Raw genomic sequence first — 27,824 nt, forward strand, 5'->3', positions numbered from 1 at the left:
TCATTATGTGTGCTATCCTTTAAACCTCCTCCGAAAAGCCGTTCATTTCAGCTCTTTTTTTTAAATTTAATTTTATTTTGTCAATATACAATGTGGTTGATTATTGTGGCCCATTACCGAAACCTCCCTCCCTCCTCCCTCTCCCTCCCAACAACCTAATATCTGTTCGCTTGTCATATCAACTTCAAGGAATTGTAATTGTTGTGTCTTCTTCCCTCTCCCTGCCCCCAGTTTATTTGTGTATTTATTTATTTTTAGCTCCCACAAATAAGTGAGAACATGTGATATTTCTCTTTCTGTGCCTGACTCATTTCACTTAATACAATTCTCTCTAGGTCCATCCACGTTGTTGCAAATGGCAGTATTTCATTCCTTTTTATAGCTGAGTAGTATTCCATTGTGTAGATATACCACATTTTCCGTATCCACTCATCTGATGATGGACATTTGGGCTGGTTCCAACTCTTAACTATTGTAAATCAAAATCACACTGAGATACCATCTCACCCCAGTTAGGATGGCTAATATCCAAAAGACTGTGAATGATAAATGCTGCCGAGGTTGCGGAGAAAAAGGAACTCTCATACATTGTTGGCGGGACTGCAAAATGGTGCAGCCTCTATGGAAAATGGTATGGAGGTTCCTCAAATAATTGCAGATAGATCTACCATATAACCCAGCTATCCCACTGCTGGGAATATACCCAGAAGAACGGAAATCATCAAGTTGAAGGTATACCTGTTCTCCAGTGTTCATTGCAGCACTATTTACATTTCAGCTCTTTACCCTTCCTCTCACTTGCTTTGCTTGCTCCCTTCCCATACCTTTATTACTCACACTCTTCTCACAAGGTATTATAATGATCTATTTTTTTCCTTGTCTCCTTTCATTAGGCCAGAACCTCATTGAGAGCAGGTATAAAAGCTTGTTCAGTAGTGTACTCAGTGCCTTGCACAGTGCCTGGCTTATGACAGGCATTCAACAAAGATCTTGTTAAGTAAATGAATGAATAATCATTCCTAACATTTATATAGTGCTTTTAGCTTGCAAAGTACTCTCCTGTGTTATTTGACTCTCATGATACTCTGAGGTGGGCAGGAAACCCATTACCACCCCTATTTACACGTGTGAGACTAGGCTCAGAAAGGCTGTGTAACCTGAAAGAAAAGAGACTGCAATTTCAGAAGACATTAAGACTCAATTAGTGGATTCCTGCTCTGGAGCGCTTTTCTGTTTTCAGAGTTATTTGTTTCCCGAGCCAAGTACCAATGGCAAAAGAAACTTATTCCGAGTCCTTTTTATCCCCCCTGCTCTACTTCTGCACTTTTACTCCTCTGCTGGCTCCTTTCACTTCTGACTTTTAGCCCCAATTTTTAGTTAGAAGCTATATATTTCTCATATGTAGATGAGAGATGAAAAAAAAATACATTCTTCTGTTGATTCTCCAGTTCCTCTGCCTGGGATCTCCTGGCTGCAGTGTGGAATTGTGGAATATGTGTCATGAGATGGGGGTGATGTGTGTGAGGGGAGGAATATGTGGCTGACTGGTGTGGCCAGAGGATATCAGGTCAAAGGCCCTCGATACTGAGGCTTTGAGATCCTTCTATCCACTCCTCCCATCTCAAATATTCTTCTCTAGGGGAAATTTGGATACAATGAACTGATAGAGTTGGGAGATGATGCTGACAAGTCCCCAGCAGATGTTAATTTAAGTATGAAAAAGTGTTTTGGGAAAGAGTGATGTGGTCAAGGTGAGGGTGGAAAGTAGTCAGGGCTTACTTGCTGACACTGACTGCGTTTAATAATTGTATGCAATTGGACTCAATTGTGTTCAATTCTTCTTTCTACACAGCTCTGAGGGTGGAAACTAAGCAGAGGGCAAAGGAGGGAATCTCTCCATTAGCCTTTAAAGTAGGCAGAGTCCTTTTCCTGAAAGAGAGTGGGCAAAGCAGTACAGTTTCACAAACTTAGGAGAAACAGAATAGATGTTTGTGAGTGGCATAGATGACTATGTCATCAGCAAGTTCAAATGATGACAAGAGAGCTTGTTGGTCCTGAGTCAGCCTCACATACAATACCCAGATCATAAAGCCCTAGCATCAATGACATCACTCCACATAAACCTACCCCCTCACAACTTGTTTACCAGAAAGACACACACTTTGCACACAGAAAGTTAAAAGTTACACACACAATAAGACCTACCATTTAATGAGTATTTAATATATGCCAGGAGTTCTACAAATATTTTACTCCTCAGGGGAACCCTGTGATAATAAGAGCTAATATCATAAGTTGACAGATAGGTAAGGTTCAAGAGGTCAAGCAACTTGTCCAAGGTCACACATGTGGTAAGTGGGATTCCAGAATTCTCACTAGCATCTGACAGTGAAGCCCATGGCTCTTAATCCTTAGGCTAAACTGCCACACATGACACACACGTATATACAATTTAACCATGGGCAAGCTCTCCCTCTTGTGCCTATACCATAATTTTTTACATTAGTAACACGTACATGGCTTGTATGTTACTTGTCTATTCCTCCTATACCTCCAATTAGATCGTGAACTTCTGGAGGGCAGGGACCAGCTCCATTTTTTGGCCCCATATCCTCAGTTTCACATAATTGGTGCTCAGTACATTATCCTGAACGGAGGACACTATAAAAGTGGCTAGAAAGGTGAGTCTGGGTAGGAGTACACACAGGTACAGAAGTAGGAAGACTGGGACAGGGGTATTCATTCAACAATTTTATAACCACCTGGATCTATGTTAGGCGCTGGGGATACAACGATGACTAAGGTAATCAGCGTCCTTCCCCTCAGGAGGCTTCATTGTAGAGGACGGGGTTCATGATCAAGGATGTAAGCCACTCAAAAGACAATTTACCTCAGTCTTCCCCAGCAGAAAAGAAAACCGAGGAGTCGCAGGCCCCGGCGGCTGCAGGGTTCTGGCAGTCCTGAAGCACACAAAGACGCGAATAACAAAGTACAGGTAGGTCAGGTGAAACGCTTCCCTGTGATTGAACTTGATCGGCGGAGGGCTAGGGCTGTGATAGGAGATAAAGAGCGCAGAGCGCGGGGCGCACGTCGGAGATAAAAGGGTGTGGCCTCCCGGCCCCGCTGCCAGCTTTCCCACGTGTCCCTTCGTCTCGCAGCACTAGGACGCCGGGCGGTGGGGTCTTCCCCGCCGATCACGAGGAAGACGGGACGCGCCAGCCGGCCCCCCACTGCTCACCGCCCTTTGTGAAACACCCCCAGTTGTGCCTCATCAGCTGAATCCGGTCCCCGCGGGAGGACGGGGCTGTCCCGGCTCCTCGAGGGCTGATAGGTGAGGGCCGCGCGGTGGTAGGATGTCCCCAGAACCTGGGCTGTTTCCTCCGATTCCCAATCTCCGTCCCTTTAACCTTCAACCCGCAGTCCCACTCTCGCACATCCGCGATCCGTTCCCTCCCCCTCTCGCCTCCCGCGCTGGGCCTGGGGGGCGGGGCGAGGGCTCCAGACTGCGCGAGAGTTCCGCCCAAATCCCGCGAGACTCCCCTGCCGCCACTGCCGCCGCCTCTTACGTCTTTCCCTTTGACAAGTCGCCGCTGCTGCAGCAAAAATAAAGGACGCGGCTACCGCAGCCGCTGCCGAGCCGGGCTTGGGTCGCCGGAGCCGCGCCCTACCCCCGCCAGCTCCGGAGTCGCGTACGGTAACTCCTCCTCTTCTACCCTCCCGGCCGCCTGTGCGTGTGCTCGGCCGGCGGGGCAAGGCCGACCGCGGCCGTTCCGGGGCCGCCGCCGAGCTGGGCTGCCGGGGCCCCGGGTGGGCGGCCGGTGGAGGCCTGAGAGAGCCCTCCCGGCGCAGTGCGGCTCCCCAGCTCCAGAGGCCTCTCGCTGCCCGGTGTCTCCGGAGCCAGCTTAGAAGCCGGGTCGCCCGCCAGAGAGGTCCGAGGGACCCGCCCCTCCAGCGGCTTGCTGTGCCTGTCCCTCGGCCCCTCAGGGGTCGCGTCTCTGACCTTCTCCCTCACCTCTTTATCCGCTAACAAGCGCCTTTGCCCCGGCTGAGGCTCGGGCCGGGGGGGGGGGGATAGTAGGGGGGTGGCGGCCCGGCTCTCTCTTGGGGATCTGGGGAGAGCCACGACCCCGGTGCCCCCAGTCGCCGGCCGTTCTTTTAGGGGTGGAGGTTGGCACGACGTGTCTTTCTCCTCTCCTCTACTTTTGGGGGAGGGAGGGGGTAGCTAACCATCTGTTAAATCTTTCTCCAAATCTCCCGCCCCGGTAAGATAACAATGTATAAAGCCTTTGCTACCGGGAGGGGAGACACGAGGAGCATTGTTTAGTCTCCGGGGTGACATGAGGATGATGATGATGACAGGAGCTGTCCCAGTGAACATGGTGAAATCTTTTCTGTGGTGGGTGGCAGGTTCCTGGTAGACACGAGGAGGACCGGAGCTGGTACCACCTCTCCCGGCAGGTTATGTAAAAGACATGCTATCTAAGAGAACTGTGAAACATGGATAGAATTTGCCTTAGTTTAAAAAAATGTCTATGATAGAAAATATGGATAATCAAATAATAGGAATAACAAATCTGAACAACCTAACCCATCTTTTAATTACATATCCAGAGATAGCATTTCATGGTTAACATTTTGCTGTATTTCCTAACAGACACTTATTTTTTTCAAGTACTACTTGGGTAATCCTTGCATGGGGCTTTCCCATTCTGTACATGTTCCAAAAAAAGATTTGATTTGAATCATTTCTTTGGCCTGCTTGATTAAAACTGGTTACGTATTCATTATCACTGGCTGTACTCTGTCATCACTATCTAATTGAGCCCTCTTCCAGAATGATTGTTAGCTAAATGGTTTTAAAAATTAAACATAAAAAAATTATTTGGATCTAGTACATGGTGTAGTTTTACAGTTCTGCTTGTGGTGGGTTCTCAGAAAGGGACAGTTTTTGTGGAAAGCAAAGAAACTATGATTATTCATAGTGGGAAGAAACCCATTTACCTCAAGGTTTTATAAAATTGATTTCCACTGGTTATTTTTAGATCAAAATTGTTATGTGACATTGTTTCATAGTGCTTTTTGTGATTAGTGTGGGATGGGTATGTACTTTTGATTATGTGTGTTTCCATAGTGTGTGTTTATTCCAGCAGAACTAAGGTTCCTAGGTATCTTTGTTATGCATATAGATACACATATAAACACATATGTATTCTGCATCTGTGCATATTTGTGTTATGCTGGAAGTGAGTTAAAATACTATTGTTATAGTATTTGAGAAAAGACAGCATTAGTTAGAGCAAAGAACAGTCATAATATTTCCCCCAAATCACATGACAGGATTGTATGGCAGAATGAGATATCTAGGGAGGTTGGAAACATGGAGGCTTTTAAAAATAGGGTTGATTGTCATCTGTCTGGGGTTGTTATTGGAATGGATTAGATGGCCTATTAAGGCCTCTTGTAATTCTAAACTTTTATGAATTTTGCTTACTCTAAGGTTCTTATCACTCTGCTTCTTGAATTTCTAGTCATGTTGCTTGCATGTGACACTTATCCATTCATTTGCTGGTCATGTATTCCAGTTCCAAACGCAGGTTTCCTGGTGGTGCATGGAGGAGAAAGCAAGTATAGATGCGTCACTTAATCTGCTTATTAATATTAACATCTCAAAGTCATTTGATTAAAAGGAATTTTGAAGAATGTGATGTTGATTGAGCTGAACTGGTTTGTAGAGGATGCAGATAATAAATAGTAATACAATTCTTATGTTCCAAGCACTTTTTTTCCTTCAAAATGTAAGACTAAATTACTCCTTGTTAATATTTGAAACAGGAAAAAAAAAAAAAAAAAGATTGGATACATGGAACTTCTGATCTTTTAAAATTCAAATTTTCAAAATTTAAAATGACAATATTGATGACATTGTGATTTGGGGTGTGGGAAGTTTGTGTTAGGATAAAACAAACTTGTGAAATAAAAGTTAAATTTTATATTTGGGCACTACGTAATAACAAGTAGCAAACTTACTGTAATCTATTTAAGATAATTTTTTTTTTTTTTTTTTGTCTTTTCTGTGACCGGCACTCAGCCAGTGAGTGCACCGGCCATTCCCATATAGGATCCGAACCCGCGGCGGGAGCATCGCTGCGCTCCCAGCGCCGCACTCTCCCGAGTGCGCCACGGGCTCGGCCCAAGATAATTTTTTGTTTTAAATAAAACTTTTGGCATGACATGCCTTGTTATGGGCACATACTTCAGATTATCATGATGTTGAAAACATAAAAAATGGTCAAGTCATTTAAAAAGAAGTTTGCAAAGTCAGTAATGTCACATCAGTTAGCTTTTTTTTTTTTTTTAAAGTAAAAAAATATAGTAAGGGAGCATAAAATAGGTAATTTACTTACTAGATACCAGACTTGATTTTTATGATTTTAGTTTTTTCTGCTTTCATTTACTGGACCCCTTAAATTATGGGAATATTAAATTCCAGATGAGATCCCTGAGTAAGGAAATGTGATAATTGTATCAGATGATCAATTGTTGGATTGATGAATTAATTTTGAATGGTTTGTTTTGAAATAATAGACTTACAGAAAAGTTGCAAAGATGGTACAGAGTTCTCACATACCCTTCATTCAGCATTCTTTAACGTCAATAACTTACATAAACATAGTACAATGATCAAAACCAGGAAATTAGCAATGATATAATATGCTTACTGTTAACTAAACTATAGATTTTATTTGAATTTCACTAGTTTTCCTGCCTTTTTTTCTGTTCAGGGATTGAAGCCAGGATCCCACATTGCAATTTAGTTGTTGTGTTGTCTTAGTCTCCTCCAATCTCTGAGAATTCTTCAGTTTTGTACTTCATGACCTTGACACTTTTGATGAGTACTGGCCAGTTATTTTGTAGAATTTCTCTCATTTTGAGGTTGCCTGATGTTTTTGTCATGTTTAGATTGAGGTTATGCGTGTTTTGAAGAAAACTACAGAAATGATGTTGTGTTCTTGTCAGTGCATCATATTAGGGGGTACATTGTGTAGGTATGTCTTATTGCTAGTGATATTTTAACCTTGATCACTTTGTTAAGGTGGCTTCTGCTGGATTCTTCATTGTGAAGTTACTGTTCTTCCCTTTGTAATTGATACATATCTTGGGGGAGATACATTGAGACTATGCAAACTTTCTCCCATAGATTTTAACATCCTTTGGTGGATCTTGTCTGCAACAGTTATTGTTGTGGTGTTTGCCTAATGGTGATTTTCTATGTCCCTCCTTCCCTCTACATTTATTAATTGGAATTCTTCTGTAAGGGAGAGATGTCCCTTTTTCCTCATTTATTCAATTATTTATTTATATCAGTATGTTCTCCTGGGTGTTTATTTTATTCTATGCTTTATAATCCAACATTATCATTATTTATTTTGTTGCCCAAATTGTTCCAGCTTTGGCCATTGGGAGCTCTTTCAGGTTGGTCTCCACCCTTTTTCAAGTACTTTCTTATATTCTGGTGCCACAGGCTATTCCATGCTCATCTTATATTTTTTCCTGCCCCAGTCCTGGAATCAACCACTTCTCCAAAGAGCCCTGGTTCCTTTTATTGGAGTATAGTATTTAAAGTCAAGATTTGGATATTCAGTGTGTTTACTGGGGTGTCATTGCTCCCAGGCATTCATATGGTTTGTATTCCATTTTGGGTTCCCCCCAATCCTGGCTGATTTTGATTAATTATTATTTTGATATATGAAACATTACAGTTACTGAACACTGCTACTCACAGTACTATATAAAAAGGTATATATACTCAGAGAAGTGTCACTCTCTCCTTATTCCTAGACCTTATTCCCATTACCACACCTTTGTTTCTACCTCTTTCCTGCCCTGTAGGTACCCAGTCTCTTTCGTTTCTGGCTTATCCCTTTCTTTATTTCTCTTACACGAATGGACAGATACCTGTGTGTTTTCTTTTATTCCTTTCTTTTTTTCTCATACAATATTTTAATTGACATACAATTCACATTGTATGTCAATTAAGACTCACTGTTTTCAAGTGTACAGTTCAGTGGTTTTTCACTATATTCACCAGGTTGTGTAACCATAGCCACTAATTCTGGAACATTTTAATCACCTCAAAAAGAAACCCTGTATCCATTAGCAGTTACTTCCCATGTCCCCTTCCCAATACACTCTGTCCGTCCTCTTTTTTTTTTTTTTTTTTGCTTCTGGCTGGTACAGGATATGAACTCTTGCTGTTGTAACGTGTGACAACACTGTGCTCTAACCAACTGAGATAACCGGCTAGCCCCTACTTTCCGACTGTATGGATTTAACTGTTCTGGACATTTTGTGTAGAGTCATGTAATATGTGGCTTTTTGTGCCTGGCTTTTTTCACTTAGCATAATTTTTTCAAGGTTCATCCATGTCATAGCATGTGTCCAATACTTCATTCCCTTTTGTGAGTGAATGATATTCCGTTATATGAATGTACCACATTTTGTTAATCCATGCATCGATTGATGAACATTTGGTTTTCTATTTGGGGGCTATTGTAAATAATGCTGCTATGAACATTCACATATAATTTTTTGTGTGGACATATGTTTTCAGTTCTCCTGATGTATACCTAGGAGTGGAATTGCTGGAGCTATTGATTGCTCTATGTTTGACTTTTTGAAGAATTGCCACACTGTTTTTCTATTCCTATCTTTCTTACATGAAGAATATATTATACTCATTCATATTTTACTTTTTTCACTTAACAGTATATCCTGGAAATGACTCCAAATCAGCTCATTTTTTTTGAAGAGATATTCATTTCATATTCTTCGTTTGTTTTTGTTTTTTTTAACATTTGTTAGTACTCCAGTGTGTAGATGTATTTTGACTTATTTATTTAACCATTCTTCCATGTATGGGCATTAGGTTGTTTTCTATGCTGTTTTTTGCAATTATGAACAATGTTGCAGTAAATGACCTTGTGCATATGTATTTTTGTATTGTTAGAGGTGTATCTTCAAGGTAGATTCCTAGAAGTGTGATTGCTGGGTCAAAAATTTAGGTGCATGTATAATTTTGTTAGGTACGGTATTCCCAAATTTTCCTCCACAAGTTTTGTACCAATTTGCATTCCCACCAGTAATCTAATCTGTGAGAGCACCTGTTTTTTCCATAGCCTCACCAACAGAATGTGTTGTTATGCTTTTTAATTTCTTTTTGCCAGAGAGAAGTGATTTTTTAAAAATGCTCTGTAGTCAGTCCAATGATTCCTGTTTTAGTTCTCTTAATTCCTGTGATTGGTTGGTTCTTATAGTTTGAAAATGAAATACAGTGTCCAGTAATATTGTACTGATACATGTGGGTTATTATGTACGGGTGAGATCGATTGGAATGCAATTTCTGACCTAGCCAGGATTGCCCATTTGAAACCTTTTGCATTAAATGGAGGTGCTGCATTGATTCATAATACCTGTGCTGTGAAATACTTGTAGAATTTAACAAAGGATAACTGAAATTGTAAGGAAAGTATTTTTCCTCTAGAATATGTATGATATAGTAGTAATTGGTTCTCGTTGTATGCTAGTTACTTTGCACAGTAATGGCAATATCTGGAACCTGTCATACTTCCATAAAGAAAAAGGCCAGTATCTTAATGAAGATGAAACTGAGTTTAAAATTCTGGATTAGGATAATCCTATTAGATTTTAGTGGTGCCAAGAAACTGGCAACATAAAAAAATCTCCATTTTACAGGGTAATAAGTTCTGCCCCAGCAAGACTGGAAATTTAGGTTTTTTCCCAGAAAGGGCACTGCTCTAGTTGCTTGAAACACATTAATAAAAAAGCAAGGATTCTTGCACTCAGGGAGCTTATATTTTACTGGTTTTCTGATGAACTGATGTTCCCAGGAAAACAGATGCTGAATGCTGATTGTGGATGGAACCAGTAGAGGTCTGGTGTAGTCTTAGAGTAAAATCACCTTTGGTGCTATAAAAAACCTCTAACAACACTAGATTTTATTGGTCACAAAGAGAAGCCCGTGAAAAGTCACAGGGTGGTAACTTATGTTTTTCAGCAGTCTTTTCTCTCATTTATTTCAGGTTTATTTATATGTTTATTTGTTGTATAAATTTAAGGTATACAATATGATTATTGATATACATTATACATAGTGAAATGATTACTACAGGTAACCAATTTAACATGCCCATCATCTCACAGTTACTTTTTTTTTGTGGTAAGAGCACCTAAAATATACTCTTTTAGAAAATTTCCATTATACAGTATTTGAGTAATATTATTACTATAGTTCTAATGATGTACTTTAGACTTCTAGATTTATTTATCTTGCTTAACTACATCTACTCATTTCCCCCCTCTCCCCAACCACTGTTCTATTCTCTTTTTCTATGTATTTGACTTTTTTTTTTTAGATTCCATATATAAGAGAGATCATGCAGTATTTTTCTTTCTGTGTCTGGCTTATTCACTTAACATTATGTCCTCCAGGTTCATCCGTGTTGTTGTAAATGGCAGGATCTCCTTTTTTAAAGCTGAATAATATTCTATTATATAAATATATACTCATGTATATATACACACACGTACATAATATAAATACATACATGACCATTTCTTTATCCAGTCATCCACTGACAGATGTTTAGGTTGTTTCCGTATCTTGGCTGTTGTGAATAATGCTGCAATAAACATGGGAGTTCAGATATCTCTGAGGTGCTGATTTCCTTCAGGTGTATACCTAGAAGAGAGATTGCTGGATCATATAGTAGTTTTATTTTTTTTTTTATCTTTTGAGGAACCTCCATACTGTTTTCCATAATGGCTGTTCCAATTTATATTTCCACTGACAGTGTACAAGTATTCCCTTTTCTCCACATCCTTGCCAACACTTACCTCTTTTTGATAATAGCCATCCTAACAGGTGTGAGGTGATATCTCATTGTGGTTTTGATTTGAATTTCCCTGATGATTAATTATGTTGAGTACCTTTTCGCATACCTGTTGGCCATTTTTATGTCTTCTTTGAAGAAATGTCTATTCAGGTCTTTTGCCCATTTTTTAATCAAGTCATTCATTTTTTTATGCTGTTGAGTTGTATGAGTTCTTTATATATTTTGGATATTAACTCTTTATCACATGTATAGTTTACAAATATTTTCTCTCAGTCTGTATGCTGCCTTTCTATTTTGTTGATTGTTTCCTTTGTTGAAATCTCTCACTTTAGTAGTAGTAGTAATGGAATAATAATAATAATGGAAAAACAGTAATATAGTATGGTGTTTTTTTGTTTTTCTTTTCCAACTGGGGTTCCATGAGAGAATTAAACTCTAATGCTGTAAGACATTTGGACATTCAAATGTAAAGAATTAACTCCTCTCCAGTACATCTTGAAAGGCTCTAGTATGTACCATTCTTGGGAGAATTGAGAAAATATTCACCCCGATTATTGTCTGTGTTTTGTGGTTCAGATGATGAACCCCATTTGAGAAGGTCATGGGCATTGTAGTCAGTTAGATCTGTTTTTTGGGGTTTTTTTTTTGTCTTCTTTCTAACTCTACCACTTATTAGCATAGTGATGGTAGGCAAGTCTTAATCTCTTAGCCACAGTTTCTTGATCTATAAAATGGCAACAATAATAGTTGCTATGTCACAGGACTGATGCAAGGATTAAATAAAAAAAAAGGCTTTCCCATCACCTCTGTCTAGTTCTATGGCTTTATGTACTCTCAGTATGCTGATTGACTCCTACATTTATCTCTTCAGCCCAAACCCCTTCCTTGAGATCTAACATCATAGTTCTTCTACTTATTCATATCTCATTTGGATGTCTAATAGATATCTCAAACTAAATTTATACAACACGAAAGATGTGATTCCTATCCTCCTTACTTCCTCTGAATCTGCTTTTAGTAAATGGCAGGACCATTAAACTCATCACTCAGGCCAAAATCCTAAGTGTTATCTGTGATTCTTCTCTTTTCTTTATACTCTGTAGTCAGTCATTCCATCAGCAAATCCTCTTGGCTCTATTTTCTGAATATGTTTCTAATCTGATCACATTTCATCATCTCTGCATTATTACCCTGGTGTAAACCACCATTATCTCCTGCTTGGGTAATTACAATATTCTGTGGTTTCCTTGCTTTCTCACTTGACCTCCTATAGGTGATTCTCTACTTCACAGCTAGAATGACCTTTTTAAATGTCAATCACTCTTCTGCTTAATACTTGAAAATGACTTTCTTTTACAGTTAAAACAACAGTCAAATTCCTAGCCATGGCCTACAAAGTCCTACATGTTGTAGGCCTTGCCTCCTTCTCCCTGTTCACTTGACTTCTGCTACACTGAACTTCCCTATATTCCTCAACCATGCCAGGTGCATTCCCAGGGCTTAATACTTGTTCTTGCCTCTGCTTGGAGTGCTCTTCCCTCAGGTCTTTGCACTGCTGGCTCCCTCGCATCTTTCAGGCTTCTGCTTAAAGGGAGGTTCTCAGAGTCCATCTCTTTAGAGAGATCTTCGGTAATCACACTATAGAAAATAATGACCACCTCCCACTCCTCTTGTCTCTTGCTTTATTTTTTATGACACTTATACTTCCTGAAATTTAATTACTTATTTGTCTACCTGTTTATTTGTCTTCCTCTTTATTATTTGTCTTCCTCACTGGGACATAAATCCGTTAAAGCAGGAACCTTGTATATCTTGCTCATTCCAATGTCTAAAAAAGTCCCTGGCACATAGTAAGCCAGGGGTGCAGCTCTAGGAAGTTGTGGAGTAAAATTGTATCTAAATTAAATGAAGCGATTCTACCTTTTTTATTTATTTTTTAAAATTTTATTTATTTATTTATTTATTTTAAAAAGATGACCGGTAAGGGGATCTTAACCCTTGACTTGGAGTTGTCAGCACCACGCTCACCCAGTGGGCAAGCGGCCATGCCTATATGGGATCCGAACCCGCGGCCTTGGTGTTATCAGCACCACACTCTCCCGAGTGAGCCATGGGCCGGCCCGCGATTCTACCTTTTTTAGATTTTAAGCTAGAGGAGAACATTTAAGTCGAAGAATGCTGTGATTTTTTTTTTTTTTTTTTTACATTGGTACTCATAGGTGAAATGTTAGGATTTAGAATTTATAACATTATCATGAGAACATGTAATTGTGCATAGGATATGTTAAGTAATATTTTAAAAAATGAAATTGAATTTTCAGCTCTTGGACTTGTAAGTGTTTAACATTCTTTGGTTGTCCCCATTAATTATAATGGTAGTGATGTTAATGTAGAGTAATATTTCCTCTTGCTTCCGGCAAGTTATTTTTTCTCACTCCAAACCCTTGATTTAAAGTCTCTGTTGATTTCGATTTTGGGGGGATGCATTGTTGTCTGACTTTTTTAAATAAAAAACTTAATATAGTAGCATTTACAGAGGCCCTTTTAAATTTTGCCATATTTTAAGGTCATTCCTCTTAGTAACTATACCATAAAATTCTCTGGTCATGGGAATTTTATGTGATACAATTCAAGTAAGCAGCCTTGCTACCTGATAATATTGGAAATAAATGGATAACCTAGTCTAGAAGTATATTATCTATGTATTGATATAATTTAAGTGTGTGGGGATCAGTATCTTTTATATATCATTGAACTTTCTTATACAACGGAGTAGTCAGTCATGCATAATGAAATTTTATCAGTAATGTGATCATAGTTACTGCTTTCTAAAAATTGCTCATTCTTTTGGAAAGAGTAATGGAGAATGATGGGTAATTTAGTGATGGTGGTGTGGTGGGGGAGTAGACAGATGCACATACAGAAGAATAAATACTAGCTAATACTGAGCATTTATTGTGCAGGCACTGTTCTAAGCAATTTCATGAATTTTAATCTTTTATTTTACTTTTAAATCGACAGATAAAATTGTATGTATTTCTGTACTACATGATGTTTTAAAGTACATATACAGTGTGGAATGACTAAATCTAGTTAATTAACATGTATTACCTCACATAGTTATCATTTTTGTGGTGAGAATACTTAACATCCACTCTCTTAGTATTTTCCCACATATTGTTTAAACCATGTTTAAAACCTTAAAATCTTATTTTGTGGTAAAACCTTATTTGTGGATAAGGAAATTGAAGCACAGTGAGGTTAAGTACTTGCCTAAGATCAAATAGCTAGTAAGTGATGCAGGCTGGATGAGAATTTAGAAAAGAAAGGGGTGTTGGCAGAGACTGGGGGCAGAGCACGGAAATGGACAGTCTCAGTGTGATAGTTCTTGCTGATCCTGTGGGCAGGACCATTCTATATGGATGTACAGGAATTTATGGTGACTATGAGACAGAATTTTAGGGCCTACACATTGCTTTGATTTCTTTAAAGCATGTTTCTAGTTCTGTCTTGCCAAAAAGAGAAATAGATGTTAGAAGAGAACTGTAATTGGTGTAAGGGTCGGACTTTGCTGCAGAAAAGTGAATATTACTGAAATACGGAGTTCTTCTTGATAAACCATGAAACCCAGTGATATTAAGGAGCAAAATTAAGCAAACTCTAGAGTGCAGACAAGTGGTGAAATAATAGCTTATATTCATTTGTAGATTTTTAGTTTACAAAATACTTTTGTAAATATTTTCTCAAATAATCTTCCTAACACCTCTGTGAGATAGTAAACAGATACTGTACTCTCATTTGACAGAAATGTACAAGAGAGAGGGAGCTACCTGAGGGATGAGCCCCTGAATAACCTCATCTTCTAGTTGCCCTTTTTTATGATGCAACCAGAAACGAACTGGTTCTGGTTCTGCAACCAGAGCCTAGAAGTTGCTATTTCTTTGTAAAACTGCCAGAGTATGAGTGGTAGACTTCTGCATTGTGTGGTGTTGCAGGCTTGATCTCTTAAATAAGTGATCGGGAAATTGCTTAATCTGGAAGCAGAAGGAACTTGGCATGATGAATGGGCCAAGATGGCTTATTGTACTTCACATGTTCTTAAAGGATGTTCGTTATACCAAAAGCCTAGGCATTTTGAAGAAATGCCATTTAGATTAAAACTGTAATTCTAAGAGCAGCACTGTTGTAATATCTTTTAAACCAATATTTTAATGGAAACCTTTTACTTGTTGGGCTGCAGTAATACTGAGGTGTATTGTAGATTATCATAGAGGTGGGGCGCTTTACTTTTTTGAAGTGAAAAAAGAAAGTCTAGTAGCTTCTGAAAAGGCAAATGTAATGTATAGCACTAGTGAAATGCTCATAAAAGTTTAGTATGTCCTGTTTCCGTTGTTCATTTTGAGAATAGTTTGGATTGCTTTGGTTAATTTAAATTGGTCTGAGATATTAAGAAGGACTTTTCAGAACACTTAACGATATACTGTATAAAGGAATAAAGTCAGATGCAAATTCATAGAATCACTTAGCTTTAAAGTAATAGATGATTGACAAAATATGACCTTGTTTTGCAAAAATCTAAGGAATTGCAGAGTATTTCGTACTCTTAAATTCTTATGTAAGATGTCTTTCAGTTCTCAGTGATACCTTCTTTTTTCATGGTGCTCTTTTGTACTACTACCTCCTTATCACCATCCTTCCCCTCTTCCTCTGCCATCTGTTGGTTTGGCTCCTTATTTCTGAGTAGGCAGGCAGGAAAGTGTTTTTGAACACAAGATAAAACTAGTCCCGTTTAGGAGCTCAGTGAGCTGGAGTGCTCATGATAAATTCCAGAATTACCAAAGGCCCACAGGACTAGAAAGATAGCGATGACTCTGCAATATTGTCTGCAAGTTTTTTCTGTGACTGTTGATTTATTTAATAAATAAAAATTTAAAAATAAATCATACTTAAACACTATAAATTAACTGGATACTGTTAATAGACTTGTAAAGAATAATAATTGCATAGTAGAGTTTAGCATGTTGATTGCTAGTGAAATTCATGTCAAATGATTTCTTACAGTACTCTATAAATGTAATTTGATTTTAGTAAATTTATATTCACTTATGCCTGACTGTGGATTAATCTACTGTGGGAATATGTAGACACTATTTGCAGGTATTTCAATTCCTTGCCAGCATTCTTTTTTTAAATCTTTTTATTATAGAATATTTTTCAATGAACTTTTTGAAGTACCTTCATATTAATGTAAAAGTAGAGAGAAGAGTATAAAGAGCTCCCATGACTAAGCTTCAAGAATTATCAACTCATAGGCAGTCTTGCTTCATCTGTATCTCTATCCACCACTTACTACCTGTAGTCTCTGGATTGATTTAAATCAAATGACAGACATATGTAATTTGTGCACTTCAGATATTTCAGTATTGATCTCTAAAAGATAGTCTTTCTCTTTTTATAGCATAACCATAATACTGTTATTATACCAAAAAAAATTCATATCAGGTTCTTAATATCATAAAATATGTAATCAGTTTTCATATTTCTCTGGTTTATAGATAGATATAGATATATGGTATATTTGCTTGAAGTGGAATCCAAATAAGGTACATGCTTTACAATTGTTTCACATGTTTATTAAATTATTTTTAATCCTTAGGTTCTGTCCATTTCTTTTTTTTCCCTTCCTTACAATTTTTTGTTAAGAGAAACCAGGTTGTTTACCCTGAATAGTTTCCCATAGTCTCCTTTTGCTGATTGCATCTTTATAATATCATTTAACATGTTCTGTCTCCTGAATTTTATGTAAATTGATAGTCAGATTGTTTTTTTTTTTTTTTAGTTTGTTTTTGGTAGGACTACTTCATAGGAGTGGTTTGTGTTTCTATCACGGGGTATATAAGATCTTTTTATCTGTTTTTCTGATCTTAACAACTATTGATGATCATTGCTTAGATTTATTAATTCATCAAGGATTGCAAAATAGTAAAATTCTATTGTTTCTTCTTCATGGATTAGATGGCATTCTTTTGGAGAGTTCTTCAACATTGTAAGTTGTATTTTAGAGCACTGTATTTATGCTAGCACTGGTACTGGGACAATTTGACAAGGTTCTGTGGTGGAATTCCTTTAAAGGAAGAGTGTAAGCCCTTATTGCAAATTGAGAGAATATTTGGGAATATTGAATAAGTAAACTTTGTTCAAAGGACATCTGGCCAATAAATAGGTTAAATCCCATCAGGAGAAAACTAGCTTGTGACCTATAGTATGCAGCTGGGTACTGGTGTTTGTTCTTTTTAAGAGGTCAATGTTCATATCCAGAAATTTCAAAAGTAATTTGTGCAGGGCAGCAGTTATGAGTTACCTGAACCAGCTTTCTCAGTATGAACTTGAGAACAGACCTTGTGTGTGAATCAAATTAATAAAATATTGGTTTTACATACTATAGCATATTTTGTGTTAAAGGTTGCTGAAGGACTGGAACAGCAGTATTTCCCAATGTAGTTCCTTGACGAAGAGGTTTTAGGGTCAAATAAACTTGGGAAATGATGCGTACTTTCTCTTCTCTTGGAATGTCATAGTACATATCCACATGTAAAAGACTTACAATAAAGAAACCAGGTTAACATTAACTCAGTATTTTCCAAATTTATTTGATCCCTGAACCTTTTTCCCCTTACAACATCTTGATGACCTAGTGATCTGAGGAACAAATTTTGGGAAATGTTAGAGGATTTGAACAAAAACTAAAGAAAAATATCCAGTGATGAAGAGTGTGTATGACCACTCACTACAGTGATGTGGAGAAACTTTGATAGGTAAATAATAAGACATTTGTCATTGAGAAAAAAGCAAGAGGCAGATGTTGGTTTGTTATTTTATCTTAACCTATATGCATAATAATTTTAGAGAAGCAGTGTTGGAAAAGGATTTCTGTCACCATATAATGTTTACTACATCCAGGCACTATTTTTAATACTTTACACAACCTTCTGCAGTAGATACACTGTTGTTATTTCTATTTTACAGATGAGGAAAGGGAGGCACAGAGAGATTAAGTAGATTTTCAAAGTTAAATTGCAAAACTGTTGACATAGCAGAGCCAGGATCTGAATCTAGACAGCCTGGCTCCAGAGGCCATGTGCATAGCCACCACTCTACTCTGCGACATATGGAAAGTAGAGAGAGACCATGAAATATAAATTAGATTAGCAGGGGATTTAAAGTCTTCTTTGGGAGGGAATAGACATATTTTCTTTAACTTTAAGGCAATCAGGGCCATAAGAGAAGAATGTGGAGAGTAGGCTGTGTCCTAGTGAAGACAGAAAACGACCTGAGAACTATTATCCGTAAAAAAAGGTATACCTCCAAAGGAGGTAGATTAGATGCAGGTAGAAGGCTGTTAAGAGGACACTGTTATGTTAGTACCAGAATTTCAGAGTTAGAAATGAATTGGAGCTCATTTAATAGGACACCCTCATTTTATACATGAGGTCTGAGATTACACAGTTTATTTGTGGTTTTGTAATGATAATTGTAGCTCACTTTAGTACATTGCAGTAAAGTAATTTTGCATGGATTCTCATTTGAGCCTCTTAGCAACTTTGAAAGGTGGATAGGTAGGTTCCATATTTTCCACAGCAAACTGGTTCTTGAATTTAAATTTTCTGCATCTTAAAAGCTAATGTTCTGTATACTACATCCCATTCCCTCAGTTCTTGATGAGTAACATATATTAATTTAGATTGAGAATTTGGGTCAGAAAGAAAAGCTGCATTTTAACCGATGGAAAGGACTCTCTCAAGTCTGAAAAGTAATACAATATATGCTTGTTGTGAAAAATAACTTTTAAATAGTATAGGGAGATATTAGGAAAAAAGTGAAAACCATCTGTAATCCCACCACACAGAGAAATCACTGTTAAATTCTGATGTGTAGTTCTTCAGATATTTTTCTTGATCTATCTTATATAGATAAATCATTTTTTCAAAATTCTATACATACTGTTTTAAAACCTCAAAGGCTGTATCCTTAAAAGAGGACATTGATAGACATTTGATCTTTTGCCTCTACCACAGTAAAAAGGTACATGCAGAGACAACAGACATGAAATGGTAATGCCCTGGGCAAACTAGATATATAGTTCCTTCCATTTTCCCTGCCATAGTAATAGCTGACCTATTAATAAAAGCCGGGTGAGTAGGTAAAGAACATATTTGGGAATAGGTTAATTTAAGGAGGCAATGAGTAGTATAAAGCTTTGTTTTATTGTTTTTCTGTAGGCTTTGGGATTTATTGATTGTTTTATAGCTTGACAGAAAAAAAAAATCCTCCTTTTTACACTTTCCTAGATTAAAATATAAATGATTGAGATCTTTTAAAGTATGTGTTAAGAAGAATAAAGTATGGCTCTTTTGCAGCACTCTATATGTGGGGTCTTTTAGTATGCGTGTGTGTGTGTGTGTGTAACCATCTCTGATTATCAGTCCTTTTGGGGTGGTAGGAGTGGAAAAGGAGCCTGTTGTGAAATGGATTTTTGTACATTTAGTTCTCAAGAAATCATCTATAGATTCTTGGGCAAATCTTGCTTCCTGATTTGTTGACTATATCTAGTAATTTGCTTGGTTAATTGCCTTCTTTGCCCAAGCAGATTTTTGGGATGGTCTTATTTTTCTTTTTGAAGGTTGGGTTATATTTTATTTATATATCTTAATATTTCCTTGTTGGTTCTAAGTGGATAGTAAGGCTTACTTTTTTAGCTATTCAAATTCCTTTGCCCTTCCATGTACGTTTTAAAATTAAGGTTGTTTATACCTACAACAATTCTTTCTGGGATATTGATAGGTATTTGATTAAATCTACAGATCAATTTGGAGGAGAATTGGCATTTTTATTACATTTAGTCTTCTAGTCATGCCATGTCTCTCCATTTATTTGTATAATCTTTGATTTCTTTTATGAGTGTCTTGTAGTTTTCAGCATATAGATCCTGCACATGTTTTATTAAATTTGTACCTAGGTATTTATTTCATAAAAAACTTTTTTATCAAAGTATAATATACACTAATAGAAGTGTATGTACAGTAAGTGCACAGCTTGGTGAATTCCATAGGGATGAGCTTATTTTCAAATTCTGCTATTTTCTTTCTGCCTAGGATATTTTCAGGAGGGAGTTAGACAGGGTTCAAGATGAGGAAACAAGAAAAACTTCCCATTTTTTTCCGAGTCAAGTCTTTATCGTATGACTTCAGTGTTTTGTTTAAAAGTGAATTCTCAAGAAAATAGACATATTCAAAGAAATATAAGCACATATATATTTCCAAATCAGTTTTACCATTTAGATTTTCCTTGCTATAACTTACCTCCAATCGTGTTAAAATAGAGATTTGACTTGATGTGTTCTGATATAGGAATTCTTACTATTTTGAAACAATGACGATGTTAGTTGAAGATTTAAGAGATGCACAGTTCTGCCTCCTCATTTTTGGTGAACTAAGCTATTCTTTGCCCTTTAGCTTCATTCTCTGTAGATTGTACAAAGCACAAGCTTAAGTAAACTTGTCACCTTGCTTTCTGGCTTTTATCTTACTTTTAGGAAGGGTAGGTACCTAAGTGGCTATGTATGTGCGAACAATATTTTTCTGCCAGTTCATTTTTGAGTGAGAGCTACAAATCTAGCTCTGAATTTATAGAGATGGTATCACTATAATTACTTAAAGGAAAACGATTATGTTGCAAGGAAATTTAAAGTGAGATTTGCTTAATACAGATACTTCTGGGAATAAATGAGTTTATTACATATGCTCAATCAGGAGGAACATGGCTAATAATGGAAAAAACCTTATTTAATGTATACTTTTATTGTAAAATATAATCTTTTTTAACCTCCTTCTTTACATCGTGGGGCTCAGCTGTGACTGATTCAACTGTTTGTACCTCCTCCCCACACTTTGATTTTGTGAAAATTTCCCAAGTTTATAGAAAAGTCGAAGAACAGTACAGTGAACATCCATGTACTTTTCACCTAGAGACACAAATTGTAACATTTTGCTGCAGTTGCTTTTTTCTCTTCTCTAAATACATACACGTTTTGCTTTAAGTGAGAATAAGTTGTAGTCACTCATACTACCCATCCTTCCCCAGTACTTTGGCACATGTGTCCTAAAAATAAGGACATTCGCCAACCACAATACTATTGTCACACTTAAGGAAAATAACATTAATTCATTATCACCTCATATGCAAGGTTCGTGTTTTAATTTTTCTTGTTTTCCACATATCTTTCATAGTTTTTTTTTTTTTTCCCTGATTCAGAATCAAGTCACATTCACATATTGCTTTTGGTTTTTGTGTCTCTTTAAATCTAGAATAATCCTCTGTGCCCCCCCCTTTGTAATGACATTAACTTTATTGAAGAATCTAGGCCAATTGTTTTATATAATGTCCTAAAATGTGAATTTGCTTCTTGTTTCTTTATATATTCAGGTTAAACATTTATTGCATTGACACTATATAGGTGATGTTGTATACTCCTTGCGCCATCTCAGGAAGCACTTAATGCTGTTTTCTTCCTTTATACATGATGCTAAGTCTGATTACTTATTTAAGCTGGTGACTACCACCAGATTACTTTACTGTAAATGCACACTTTTTCCTCCTTTGTAACTAATAAGTATTCTAGGGGTGATATTTTGAGATTGTGTGAAAATCACCCGTCCCACAACTCTTTCCCAATGGTTTTAGCATCCATGGAGATTATCCTTGCCTGAATAATTCTTTTCTTTTTTCAATTAAAAAAAAAAATCCTTGAGCAATATATGCACATGGTAAGAAATGTACATAGTAGAAAGGGGGTGACAGTGTATGTTTCCCTTTCATTCACTATCATTTTCCTAGTTTTTCCCAAAGTTAGCTGTTACCAGTTTCTTGTATATCTTCTCAAAAATTCTAAACCTCTCTAGTCATGCATTCATATATATTCCCTCTTTTTTTTCTTTTTACACAAATGGCATATTCCATGAAGCACTATGCTTTCAAGGTCTATCCATGTTGTACCATATACCAAATTTTATTTCTTTTTATGGCTGAGTAATATTCCTGTGTATGTATATACCACATTTTGTTTATCCATTTATCTGTTGATGGACACTTGGGTTGTTTCTGCCTCTTGGCTATTGTGAATAATGCTGCTATGAACATTGGTATATAAATATCTCTTCAAGTCCCTGCATTCAATTTTTTTGGGTATAGATCTTGGAGTGGTTGCTTGGTCTACATCTGAATCAGTCAGTTTTCTACTGCTTATAATGGAATACCTGAAACTAGGTAAGCTACATGAAAACAAAATTTATTTCTTACATTTTTGGAGGCTGGGAAGTCCAAGGTTGAGGGGGTACATCTGGTGAGGGCCTTCTTCCTGATGGGGACTCTACAGAGTCCCATGGTGATGCAGGATATCATATGGTCAGGGCTGAGCAAGAGTGCATCCACTTGCTCTCTTCCATTTCTTATAAAATCACCAGTCTGGGCCGCCCGTGGTTCACTCGGTAGAGTGCGGTGCTGATAAAATCACCAGTCTGCTCCCTGATAACCCATTATCCATTAACCCATTAATTTGTGAATGGATGAATCCATTCATGGAGACATAGACCTCATGATTCAATTATCTTTTTTTTTTTTTTTTTGGTGGCTAGCTGGTAAGGGGATTTGAACCCTTGACCTTGGTGTTAAAACACCACACTCTCACCATCTGAGCTAACCAGCCAGCCCCCCAGTTATCTCTTAAAGGCCTCATCTTTCAAATACCATATTGGGGATTAAGTTCCAACATGAGCTTTGAAGGGAACAAACATTCAAACCGTTGCAACATCTTAATGTGCTTTTAACTCATATCATGGTTATCATTCCAATTTAATACATTTCAGATAACTGTAGATGTACCTTATTCATTTTAATGATTGCTGGAATTCTAGTGTATGTGTATAATTTATTTAACCAGTTTCTTGTTGGTGGACTTTAGATTATTTTCCCTTTTCTTTTTTGCTATTCTAAACAAGGCTGCAATGAATAAGATATTTTTTAGTTTAAATGATACCTTATTTCTTGATTAAAACCGCAGTATGAAAATGTTGACTGAGCTTAGTCCTGTTGTGCATACTTTCCAAATATCCTTAAAATTCATCTCCTCACAAGCCCAGTATATTGCTGTTCTTTTATTTTAGGCCCTCATTTCTCAACTCAACTTTTGCAGTGGCTCCATCTCTTGTGTCCTGTCCATTCTCGTCTTTCTCTTCATTCCCTTAGTATTATCCGTCACTCCTGCTGTGTAACTTTGTTTTGGAACATTATCATAGTGCACTGTGCTCACATATTATCAGCTTCTGGGTTCTGAGTTCTTTAGGAGCACTGTGCTTTGTATGTAGTAGACCTCCCTACTATGGGTAAATTTTGCACATTCTTGTTAAGTTTTTAGTAGTAATAAATCAGAACACCTTTGTTAAAATTAACATATAATTACAGATTTTTCAAAAATGTGCAAATAGGACTGACCTTAGTTCATTAGTGAATGTGCTGGGTTTCATCCCTTTGATTTTTTTTTTTTTTTTTTTTGATGAAGAGGTTAAAAGGTAACTTTGAAGCTGGTTAGTGGTTAATACTATTATGTACCCCCATTATTTCTTTGACGCCATGATATCTTTCAGATAATCTTTTGAATTTTCTCTTTTCTCCCGCAAATCATATTCACATATTGATATTCTGTGATTCTGTGAGAAGATTGCCATAGTACCTGCTTCCTACATTTTTGCTATTTCTCCACTTTTTTATTTTAGGGAGCCCCATAAGAATGAGTTCTGGAAGTGTACATTGAATATATCATTGGGAGTTCAGTGAGGATGAATTTACTAACAATATTATGATTGTCATGATGTAAGCTGTTCTTTATAGATGCTAGCAAATTAGTGGTTCTGAAGAAGGAGAAGAAGGAGAATTTTTTTCTACAGACGATATGGTGAGGACCACGGGCTTCTTTACTCCTTTAGAAAATCTGCTTTTGTTGAAGTCTAGCGTCTGGTTCATGGCCACTGATCAGCTGCAAATCAAGGAATCCTGCATGTGCTGACATTTCTGTTTGCATTTCTGGATTAATTGTGTCTATTAGCATAACTGGTTGTTGAACTTGAAAAATGGATAACTTGCTTTACTCTTTTATTCCCAAAGATTCTTTCATTAAAAAATGTATTTATGTCCTAAAAAATCCCGTTTCATAGCAGCCATTGTTAGGAATCATTACAGTGAAAACATAATCATTAAAAAACAGTACATTTGCTTATAGCTCCTTGTCATAAACTTTTTGTATTAGAACATCTGTTACTTTTTGTCAACAAGAGTTATATATCTAATGTTATGTTAACTTCTATGATGGAGTACAAAAGAAGGAACTTAAAAAAGCTAATGTTACTTTCCTTTAAGGGATATATGGTGAACAATTAGAGATCATACAATTAGAGATCATAAAAGTACCTAACATTTATTTTTACAGCTTTCAAAGTAGTTCCATATGAGAGACATAGAAATTCTAAGATGAGAAAGATAACTGAGGGTTAAGGTTATTAGAACAGATTTAATTGGGGAAAGAAAGGAAGGATCTGAATTAGTACCTAGTATAGGATTTGTTAGGTGGAGAGAAAGAGGTGAGCACTCCAGGGGGCAGTTAGCATAAAGGGTGCAGAGGTAGGAATGAACACATCCCAACTGAGTGTTTGTAGGGATAGGTAGGAAAGACTGCCTGACTAGATGACTGAGGGGCAAGGGGTGGTAGTATTTGATAGGTTAGAGGGGACAGTTGATTTTGAGCCTTAAGCAGAGTGAGGAATTTTAAGTGTAGGGAGCTGTATCAATCAGGGTCCTGGCAGGAAATAAATAGACTAGTTACAGAGGTTTGGGTAGGGTTAAGGAAAGCAAGGGACTATAAAGTTCCCAAGGCCTCACACTATTGGGAAGCCATTCATAACTGTTAAGCCTGAGAGGGCAAGAAGAAGTACAGTGGAGCCTGATGAGAGCTGGAGCAATAGAAACCAGTTCAGTGATTAGGACTTGTGGCCCTAGAGGAAAGAGCTCTGTGAGATGGGGAGGGAGCCAGAGAAACGTAGACCCCGATTTCTTTTCCTTATCATCTTCTGATCTCCTACCATGCCTCTCAGTGGCCTAATACAACTGGAAATGAGAAAGGAGCTTGGTCACTATAAGGCTAGAGATCAACTTTAAAAGGATACAAAGCAGAGCATGGAAGGGTAGAGAACAGGTTTGGTTTAGGGGGGTTAGGGGCTAATAGAGAATATCTAGCCCAGGACCCATTCTGAATTATTGTAAATTTTTAAAGTAGGAGAGTATTATAATGAAAATGCTATTGTAGGAAGATTTGGTTTAGTGGATTTTGAGTCTTAAAAAACTCTTTCTTCAGTCAAAGTTCAAATTTAAAACAAAAAGGCAGAATGCAGTCTACTATCTGATTTATCCTTATAGCTCCTACTGTGGTTAATTTTATTATTTCTCTGTAGACTTATTATACCAGAATTAATTGATTTTCTGTAGAGTTCCTGAGCCCTGGCAGTGAGAAAGGTAGAGTGCCTGTGGCTGAAAGGGACAAAGAGTAGGACAGAGTGTCAGCCTTAAAAAGCTTGAGTCTGGTTACGGGGTGGGTGGGGGAGTGGTGATGAAGACAAGTACCCAAATAATAACAAACCAGGAAGAGCATGATACATGTCATATATGTATAAGCAAAAGTGTTATGAGAGTTAGAGAAGAAAGTGATCAAATCTTTATTGGTGAGTGTAGGGTGATTACAACATGAAAAGCTTCATGGGGAAGTCACCTTTTAGAGAGGTCATTGAAGGAAAAGTATGGGTTTTGACAGGTAAAGATTAGGTAGGTATGGACTCTCATTTATAGGGAATAGCATGAACAAAGGCACAGAGGTGGGAGTGTTCGGATTGTTAAAGATTATGACTTATTTAGGGGAGTTGTGGGAGGTGAAGTTGGAAGGCAAACTTGGCTCTTGCTGGATGGACTTAAATCCACAATAATGGTCTGTATTCAGTTTGGAAGGAAATGGAGAGCCATCGACATTTTAATAGCTGGACCATGATGTAATTGAATAGAATTGAACTTTAGGAAGATTAATCTGGGAGAAGTAGGTAGAATGAATTGGAATGGGGGGAATCCTTAGGAGTCCATTGTAGTTTTCCAGGGCAGGTTATGAAGGCTGCAGCAGGGTGGGATCAGTGGGAATGTGTAAAAGATGCTGGGATGTAAGGGAAAGGCCTGAGTCAAAGAAGACTCTACAGTTTTGACCCTGGGTACCTAAGAGTGATGTGTCAGAAGGAGCTTGTTTTGTAAGGATGTAGGAATGAGGTTAGGGGGACCTTAGGAGGTAGAGAAGCTAGGAGAGATTAAGTTAATTTTGGATATGGTGAATTGGGGTGGGAAGCACTGACTTGGTGATGTCACCAGCCATTTGGAAACATAAGACTGATTTTCTGCATAGATGCTGATCAGTAGTGTAGATTTGGGAGGTATCTGTGTGGTGATGGTGGGTTTAGCAATAAACAGAAATGATTGATGTAAAAAAAAAAAAATACTGAGAAGAAAAAGAGAAGGTCCCAGAACTTTTGGGATTACCAGCATTAAGTGGACAAGAGGAGGCAAGGGTCTGCAAGCCGTTGAGTTTTTTATTGGTTTTTGTTCAGCTCAGATGAGGTATAATTACCATACAATAAAACTCACTTAAAAAAAAAATTGAAATATAATTGATCATACATATATGTAGGGTACAGCATTGAATATGAATACCTGTGTGCAATACGTGATTCTCAAATCAAGATAATTAGTATATTCAACATTATACAATGGAATAATTTTTTGTGGCCCTTTACCAATTGCTCACTACCTCCCCTTCTCACCTCTGGTGACCTCAGTTCTGTTCTCTCTTTTGTAAGTTCAACAAATTATTGTGATTGTTGTATCTTTCTTCCTTTTTTATTTTATTTTTTTTAAGCTTTCACTTATGAGTGAAGACATGCAGTATTTCTCTTTCTGTGCCTGGCTTATTTCACTTAACATAATTTTCTAAGTTCATCCATGTTGCTGCGAATGGCAGAATTTCATTTTTTTTAATGGCAGAGTAGTATTCCATTGCGTAAATATTACCACATTTTCTTTATCCACTTGTCCATTGATGGACATTTAGGTTGGTTTCAACTCTTGGCTGTTGTTAATAGAGCTGTGATAAACACGGGTCTAGTTTCATTCTTCTTTATATGGATGTCCTGTTTTCCCAGTACCATTTATTGAAAAGGCAGTTTTTTCTCCAGTGTATGTTCTTGGTGCCTTTGTCGAAGATCAGCTGAGTATAAGTATGTGGGTTGATTTCTGGGTTCTCTATTCTGTTCCATTAGTCTGAGTGTCTGTTTTTATGTCAGTACCATACTATTTTGGTTAATATAGCTTTGTAGTATAATTAGAAGTCAGGTAGTATAATGCCTCTGACTTTATTTTATTTTTCTGCTCAGGATTGCTCTGTCTACTCGGGGACTTTTGTTGTTCCGTATGAATGTTATGATTGTTTTTTTCTATTTCTGTGAAGAATATCATTGGTATCTTGATGGAGATCGCATTGAAGCTGTAGGTTGCTTTGGGTAGTATGGACATTTTCACAATGTTAATTCTTCCAATTGAAGAGCATGGGATGTCTTTCTGTCTTTTTGTGTCCTCTTTAATTTCTTTCAGCAGTGATTTGTAGTTCTCATTGTAGACATCTTTCACCTCTTTGGTTAACTTTATTCCTAGGTATTTTATTTTTTTGCTGACTATTGTAAATGGGCTTGCTTTCTTGGTTTTTTTCCTGCTAGTTCTTTA

At 37.3% G+C, this 27,824-nt stretch overlaps 1 protein-coding gene across 12 annotated transcripts in view; it reads left to right on the forward strand.

Annotated features, from left to right (window-relative positions):
- The first annotated feature begins 3,572 nt into the window (after positions 1–3,572).
- Positions 3,573–27,824, forward strand: part of HERC1 (HECT and RLD domain containing E3 ubiquitin protein ligase family member 1) — a 211,728-nt gene continuing 187,476 nt past the window's right edge. For 10 of the 12 annotated variants that reach the window (XM_063090800.1, XM_063090809.1, XM_063090805.1 and 7 more), the window contains exon 1: positions 3,573–3,689. The gene's annotated coding sequence lies outside the window, so the exon portion shown is untranslated. Of the gene's footprint in view, positions 3,695–27,824 lie in introns of all 12 variants that reach the window. The other 2 variants (XM_063090802.1, XM_063090801.1) reach the window with 1 other exon arrangement.

The sequence above is a fragment of the Cynocephalus volans genome, chromosome 3 (assembly GCF_027409185.1).
Source record: "Cynocephalus volans isolate mCynVol1 chromosome 3, mCynVol1.pri, whole genome shotgun sequence".
Lineage (NCBI taxonomy): Eukaryota > Metazoa > Chordata > Mammalia > Dermoptera > Cynocephalidae > Cynocephalus > Cynocephalus volans.